We start from the raw sequence: 7,544 nt of genomic DNA, 5'->3' as shown, positions 1-7,544 counted from the left end.
AAAACTGGTTTTTAACAGGCTTAGAAAAAGAATAGGCCATAAAAACCACAAGGGAATTTTCTGAAATATGGAAATAAAGATAACAATAAATAGTTTTAAAAACCAAGAGATGGGCCGGGTGCGGTGGCTCACGCCTGTAATCCCAGCACTTTGGGAGGCCGAGGCGGGTGGATCATGCAGTCAGGAGATCGAGACCATCCTGGCTAACATGGTGAAACCCCGTCTCTACTAAATATACAAAAAATTAGCTGGGCATAGTGGCGGGCGCCTATATTCCCAGCTACTCGGGAGGCTGAGGCAGGAGAATGGCATGAACGCAGGAGAATGGCATGAACACAGGAGGCGGAGCTTGCAGTGAGACGAGATCGTGCCACTGCACTCCAGCCTGGGCAACAGAGCGAGACTCTGTCTCAGAAAAAAAAAACAAAAAACAAAAAAAAAACCACAAAAACCAAGAGATGATCATAGGATCATATCAGCAGATGCAGAAAAGCATGATAAAAAAACTCTCAGCCAACTAGAAATAGAAAGGAATTTTCTAAATGGTAAAAACGATGTCTACAAATACCTACAGCAAACATCAATGCTTAGTGGTGAAATATGGAAAGTGTTCAAGTAAAAAACTAAGACTGAGATAAGGATGCCTGCTATCTCCATTTTTATTCAATATTTTTTAAAGTTCTTACAGTAATAAAGTAAAACAATTATTTACACAGAAAGATACAAATAAAAATATAGTTTTAGAAACAGGTTACTAGTTTAATACAACATGTTCGGTATTTCTAGTTAAAGTAGTGTGACGCAGGTGTAAGGATTTTCAAATGCATCAACAGAACAGGAGAGAGAGAGAGAGAGAGTTCAGAAATAGATCCACATGGATACGGACACTTGATTCATGACAAGGTTGGCAGAAAAATAATAATTTCAATAAATTGTCCTAGGTTCATTATAATGAGATTTATTGCCATCTTAAGTGCAAGCAAAATCTATTTTAGACAGTGTATGCATCTAAATTTGAAAATTAAAGCAAAAAATTTTAGAAAATGCCGTAAGAAGTTTTTCTTCATGACTTCAGAATAGGCAAAGACTTCTTAAACAGGACACAAATTATATTAACCATATTCTATTAAAATTAAGAACTCATTTTATCAAAAGATAGAATAAAAATGCAACCCAGAGTGGGAGAAGATATTCAGAATACATATATCAAAGAAATCCTATTCCAAGCATAAAAAGAAATTTATCCTTAACACAGTATGAAATTATCCCACTCTTACCTAGCAGAGAAATAAATTATATAAACTAATGAAAAGAAGTAGGCCGTCTCAACAGCAAAACTGACAGCAAACATTTCAGACAAACTAGGAAAGTCAGAAGACAGTGTGCAAATTGAACAGGTAATTTGTAAATGAGAAAATCAAAATGGAATGACATTTTAAAAAGTTAAAAAGTTAAAAAAGTTAAAAAGGCAACCAGAAAATTCTAAATCCATCAAGGATACTCTTCTAAAATAAATATACTTTCCAATATATTTCCAAAGAAAGGCTGAAAAAAAGTGACAAAAGTACACAACACACAACAAGAAATACTGTATTTCTTCATGTTGGAGAAAAATAATATTTGATGGAAGAACAAAACTGCAGGATGGAATGAAGAAACCTGAAAAGGAAATTCAATGCAACTACAGTGTCTATTAGAATCTGACAATCATAAAAACCAAGTATATCAGAACAATGGCGAAAAAGGCAGGATAAAGGTAAACAAAGTTAAACTGTTTTGAGATTCTTCCACTGCCTGTAATGTAGAAAGTCCCGTTTCCTACGTCCTAGTTTAAGGTAGACAAAAACAAGTTTAAAATGAATACTGTAATAACCACAGTGAACACTAATAAAAATACAAAATGGTGCCGGGCGCAGTGGCTCACGCCTGTAATCCCAGCACTTTGGGAGGCTGAAGCGGGTGGATCACGAGGTCAGGAGATCGAGACCATCCTGGCTAACACGGTGAAACCCCGTCTCTACTAAAAATACAAAAAATTAGCCGGGCGTGGTAGCGGGCGCCTGTAGTCCCAGCTACTGGGGAGGCTGAGGCAGGAGAATGTCGTGAACCCGGGAGGCGGAGCTTGCAGTGAGCCGAGATGGTGCCACTGCACTCCAGCCTGGGCGACAGAGCGAAACTCCGTCTCAAAAAAAAAATACAAAATGGTAAATGAAGAAACTACTAGACATAAAATTAAAATTTATAAAATGCCTGTCAAGAGGAAAATGGAAGAATAAGTTATAATTTTTTCCCCATTTGCTATCCTTTATTAAAGGGCCCACATCCTCACTGGACTCCAGCCAAACCAGTCAGGTCCCCCAAATACAGCAGGAGGCCTGGAAGGGGAGGGGAATGACTTATGATCCCACCATGCCTCCTTAGAAACAGAAACCACCACAGACAGACCGACCGACAGAGGTTGGCAAGAGCTTGCCTCACTCTCAGTCCTCTCCCCCTTTCCCCTACTTGAAAGAAAGACATGACTAGGTCTCCCCCATGTCTTCTAACACCTGCTCAGACCTTCTCTCTCATCTCCTGAGCCTCCCTGCCCCAGTGTTTCCAGGGAAGCAGAGTCTCGGGCGTCTTCCCTTCTCCTAGGAAGGGGCCCCACCAGCCCCTCTGCCCAGGATGTGGGACTCATACAGCCGCCCCACTCTCCTTGAGGTCAGGGGCAGAGTGCTGCCGTCTCATTCGTGGGGGAGTAGTTGTATGGGGGGTAGCAAGGCCTGGGGGCTGCTGGGCCCCTGGCTAGGGTTCGGGTGGCTGGAGTAAGAGTTGTGCTTTTTGAACTGGAAGGGCTGGGGTTCAGGCTGTGCACAACCCACTCCCCGGGATCAGCCCCCTCCGTACAGGGAGTCCCTGCAGGGATGGTGGGACCTTTGGGGGCTCAGTGGCCTGTGGGCAGGGGTGGCTGGAGGGGGAGTGACCTCCTCAGGGGGTTGGGGTGGAGCTGGAGCCTCCCTGCTCCCCATCCCTGGCCAGGACTCCCGGTGTTGGGCGTTGCTCTTGAAGGGAAGCGCAGCTTGCAGTCGTGAGGGGCCACAAAGGGAACTGGGGGCCTGCTCAGCCCCTCGTGCCCTGCAGTCCCTGCAGCTGTAGCTGCTCCTGCTTAAGCCAGCAAAGACGACCACGATGGAAGGCAGGATCCTCCTCCATAAGCCATGATACCCGCTCCCAGCTTGACAGTGGTGGTGAGGGGGACTGGGCTGATGGCATGCGGTCACTGGGGGCTGCCTCCTCTCATCCTTCAGGCGGGGCCCAGTGGACTTCACCACCTTCTTCATTCATCCTCATGATCCTGGGCGAGGGGGATGACCCTCTCCATGCAGACCACCTCTCGGGTTCCCTCCTCGCTGCCACCACCACTACCAGCTCCACCTCCTTCCTCCTTGCCCATGGTGTCCCAGACATCCCGGGCCACAGCCCTCCAGGCGTCTCTGGGGCCCTCTGGCTTGCCATAGGTGTGACACAAATCCCACACCTTGAGGGTGGCCAGGGCCTCAATCTCTGCCCGCCTGTGGTGGAAGTAAGCCAGGGCCACCTCATAGCAGATCTCCTTCACCTCCTGCATCTTCAGGTCAGGCATGGTGGCCCAGCGGGGGTCTTTGCCCTGCAGCCTCCGTCGCTGGGGGATCTGATAAACTCTGCAAGGGGCCCTGCGCTTGCCAATGCTGGGCAGGCCACAGTGTTTGACAATAGTCTGGACCATGGTGGGCGGCAGCTGCTCCTGCAAGGAGATGAGCCACCAGCTCTCTTCACAGGAGCGCTTGTCGTCAGAGTCATCCCCACTCTCTGAGTCTGCATATGGTCACTGCTGCTCCAGCAGAAGATCGGCTTCTTCCTTTTCTTTCCAGTACTGATTCTCCAGATCCTGCAGCCTCTTCTCCATCCCCAGCTTGATGTCGATGCCTTGCTGCTCCAGCAGTTCCTTGTGGGCAAAGTTCCAGTCGATGGGCTCACAGGGCAGTCCACCGGGCTGGGGGGCCCCTCGTTCCCATTCCAGCCTCTCCTGCTCCGGGTGATTGAAGTGGAAAATGTGGTTCTTGCTCATCACAGTCCTACTCCCTGACTTCAGCACCAGCAGCTCCATCACAAGCTTCCCATTTACGTATGTCTCAGCTCCTTCACAAGGCTCCAGAGTGACCACCACTTCTCCATCTGGCTGAGGGATGCTTCGGAACAGACAGTGTTGCTCCCAAATACACTGTCCGGTCAACCTGATGTCCGTATCTACCTGGCCGACCCTGGTGACGCCATCTTTCATGTGGTGGAGCAGACACTCATCGACATCAGAGGGTCTTCGTTCAGGTTCACCAGGTGGGAGTCTTCTTTGGAGAAAAGAGGCCCACAGTTTCCCCATCCCCTGGGATGGCCACCCCCATCTCAGCCAGCAACGCTTCTCTCTTTGTCCTCACGGCTTCTGTCTCGAGCAGCTTCTTCTCTCACATCTTGTTCAGCTCAGCTATAATCTTCTCTGTCTCCTGCAGCCTCTCCATGCCTTTCTCAGGCCCAATCTGGGGCTCTGTATTGAGGGAGAATGATGGCTCCAGCTCCCCATTATGTGCAGTGGGGGATGAGGGTGAAACTGGAGCCAGGGGGAGACAATACAGCTGGCAGGGCGCCTCCAACACTCCCTTCTTCCTCCTTCAGGCCTTCCAGAACAGAGGCTGACAGTCCCTGAGCCATCAGCAGTTCCCGCAGCCAGGACACCTCCTCCTGCAGCTCTCTAATCAGCCGGGCATTAGGGTCCTCGTTGATGATGGCATTGCAGCGGATTTGCTTGGTGCGGTCGGCATACCTGAGGGTGCTGAGAGTCTCCTCGTAATTGATGTCAGCATGGCTCAGGGCTGCAATCATTGCTGTGTGTGGGTTCCCACTCGAGCAGCCAGGGCAGCACCGAGTCCCTGTAGGGGATAAAATCCGACTTCCGCTTCTTTGATTTCGTATCCACAAGGGCCGACATCACCTTCCCTAGAGCAGTCAGGGACTTATTGATGCTGGTGCCCTCCTTCAGGCACATGCCTCAGGCACCTGAGGAGTTAGCTCGGTCACTCCCAGCAAGGTCCACTAAAATTATCTTACTGACCTTCTCTGAGTCCAGTGAGCTGGTCATGGCAGCGCTGGGTGAAAACAATGGTAAAGACAGCATGGGAACAGCTGCTGGTCTCATCCATGTTAGTGGCAGCCACAGTCCATGCTTTATTTCCACAGTCCATAAGGTCAGTAATGTCTGCATAGAAGGTCACAGCCAATGTGGACGGGTCCTGCACATAGGGGCCCAGGATAGCGTGCTCCCGGACCCACAGAGAACCCCAACTCTTGGGGTTCAAGAAGTCTCGTACCCACTCACAATAGATCTCCATATAGCTCACCTCTACAAAGTAGGACAGCTGAGCACTCTGGTTCTCACTAACGGGAGAGAAGAGGTCCTCAGAGAGCTGGGGCACCATCCCCTGCTGCCCTGGCTCCTGCTGCCCCATCGTGGTATAGGATTTCCCAGCCCATGTCTGCCTGTAGGCAAAGAGGCACACATTGTAGCCTTCAAAGGAGTGGAGCAGCAGGTCCAGTGTCCCGATACACTTGCTGCTGAGATGCAAACTGGGGATCCTCCATCGAAGTGTGTGACCAGTAGGAGTAGTCAAAGGTGAAGCTTTTGGGGGCATCCTTGCTCTGTTTGGGATTGATGATGGAGGGGGTCTTGCCCTGCATGCTGACCACACACTTGGCATCCTGGCTGGTCTCACGGGCGTTAAAGGGCTGAACCCTCACTGCCACTTTTACTGAGGCACCAGCCATGGCTCCAAACACTCCTGCCCTCCTCAGCTGGTGTCCTGGCCCCAGACCAGGGGGCTTGTATCAGTTCTGGCTGCCACCAGCCCTCATAGGGGGAGCCCCATCCTACTCCTGGGGCCTCGCCACACCAGCTGGGGCTCTGGGAGACACCCTTGGTGCGGTGGGGCTCCTGGAGCAGCTCGGCGGAGTGAGAGGGACAAGCTTTCCGGCAATCATGAAGTGGAAGCAGGGAGGATCGGAGTTGGTTCAGAGCTGCCCCTGCCCCTTGCTGGGTCCCCAGATGGCAAAACAAAAAGAGCCCAAATCACCATAGTAATCCTAAACAAAAAGGACAAAGCTGGAGCCATCACACTGCCTAATTTCAAACTATACTACAAGACTGTAGTAACCAAAACAGCATAGTACTGGTACAAAAAGAGACACATAGTCAAATAAAACAGAAGTAGAGAACCCGGAAATAAAGCCACACGAGTACAATCAGCTGATTTTGAACACAGTTTACAAAAACTAAGCAATGGGGAAAAGACAGTCTATTCAATAAATGGTGCTGGGATAACTGTCTATCTATATGAAGAAGAATGAAACAGGACCTCTTCATATCACCATATACAAAAATCAACTCAATATGAGTTAAACATTTAAATGTAAGACCTCAAATTATGAAAATTCTAGAAGGAAACCTAGGAAATGCCTTTCCTGACATTGGCCCTGGCAAAGAATTTCTGGCTAAGTCATCAAAAGCAATTGCAAGAAAACAAAAATCAGCAAGTGGGACCTATTTAAGCTAAGGAGCTTCTGCACAGCAAGAGAAAGTATTAAGGAAGTAAACAGATATCCTACAGAATGGGAGAAAATATTCACAAACTATGCATCCGACAAAAGCCTAATATCCAGAATCCAGAAGGAACTTAATGAAATCAACAAGTAAAAAAAGTCAACAAGTAAAAAACAAACATCCCCATTAAAAAGTGGGCAAAGGGCATGAACAGACACTTCTGAAAAGAAGACATGCCAGCAGCCAAGCAACATATTAAAAAGGCTTATCATCATTAATCACCAGAGAAATGCAAATCAAAACCACAATGAGATGACATCTCACACCAGTCAGAATGGATAGTATTAGAAAGTCCAAAAATCACAGGTGCTGGTGAGGTTGCAAAGGAAAAAGAACACTTTTACACTACTGGAGGGAGGGTAAATTAGTTCAACCATTGTGGACAGCAGTGTGGCTATTCCTCAAAGAGCTAAAAACAAAACCATTTGACCCAGCAATCCTATTACCAGGTATATACCTAAAGGAATAGAAATTGTTCTGTCGTAAAGACACATAGACAAATGCCTATGTTCACTGACCCACTATTCACAACAGCAAAGACATGGAACCAACATAAAAATACCCATCAGTAGTTGACTGGATAAAGAAAATGTACTACATATGCACCATGGAATACTATGCGGCCACAGGAAAAAAACAAAATCATGCCCTTTGCAGCAACACAGGTGCAGCTGGAGGCCATTACTCTAAGCAAACTAATGCACAAATAGAAAAACAAATACCACATGTTCTCACAAGGGGGAACTAAACATTGAGTACACATGAACATAAAGATGGAAACAACAGACACTGGGGTACTATTAGAGAGAGGAGACAAGGCTGGGGGCAAGGGCTGAAAAAATACCTATTGGGTACTATACTCCTACATGAGTGATGA

The 7,544-nt window shown here is 47.8% G+C and overlaps 1 pseudogene; it reads right to left on the bottom strand.

Moving 5' to 3' along the window:
* Positions 1–2,617: 2,617 nt before the first annotated feature.
* Positions 2,618–5,854, bottom strand: LOC100457038 (kinesin-like protein KIF1C; annotated as a pseudogene).
* Positions 5,855–7,544: the final 1,690 nt, after the last annotated feature.

This window comes from Pongo abelii, chromosome 17, assembly GCF_028885655.2.
Source record: "Pongo abelii isolate AG06213 chromosome 17, NHGRI_mPonAbe1-v2.0_pri, whole genome shotgun sequence".
In the NCBI taxonomy this organism is placed as follows: Eukaryota; Metazoa; Chordata; class Mammalia; order Primates; family Hominidae; genus Pongo; species Pongo abelii.
Note: the sequence above shows the minus strand (reverse complement) of the source record. Positions and strands in the feature narration are given on the sequence as shown.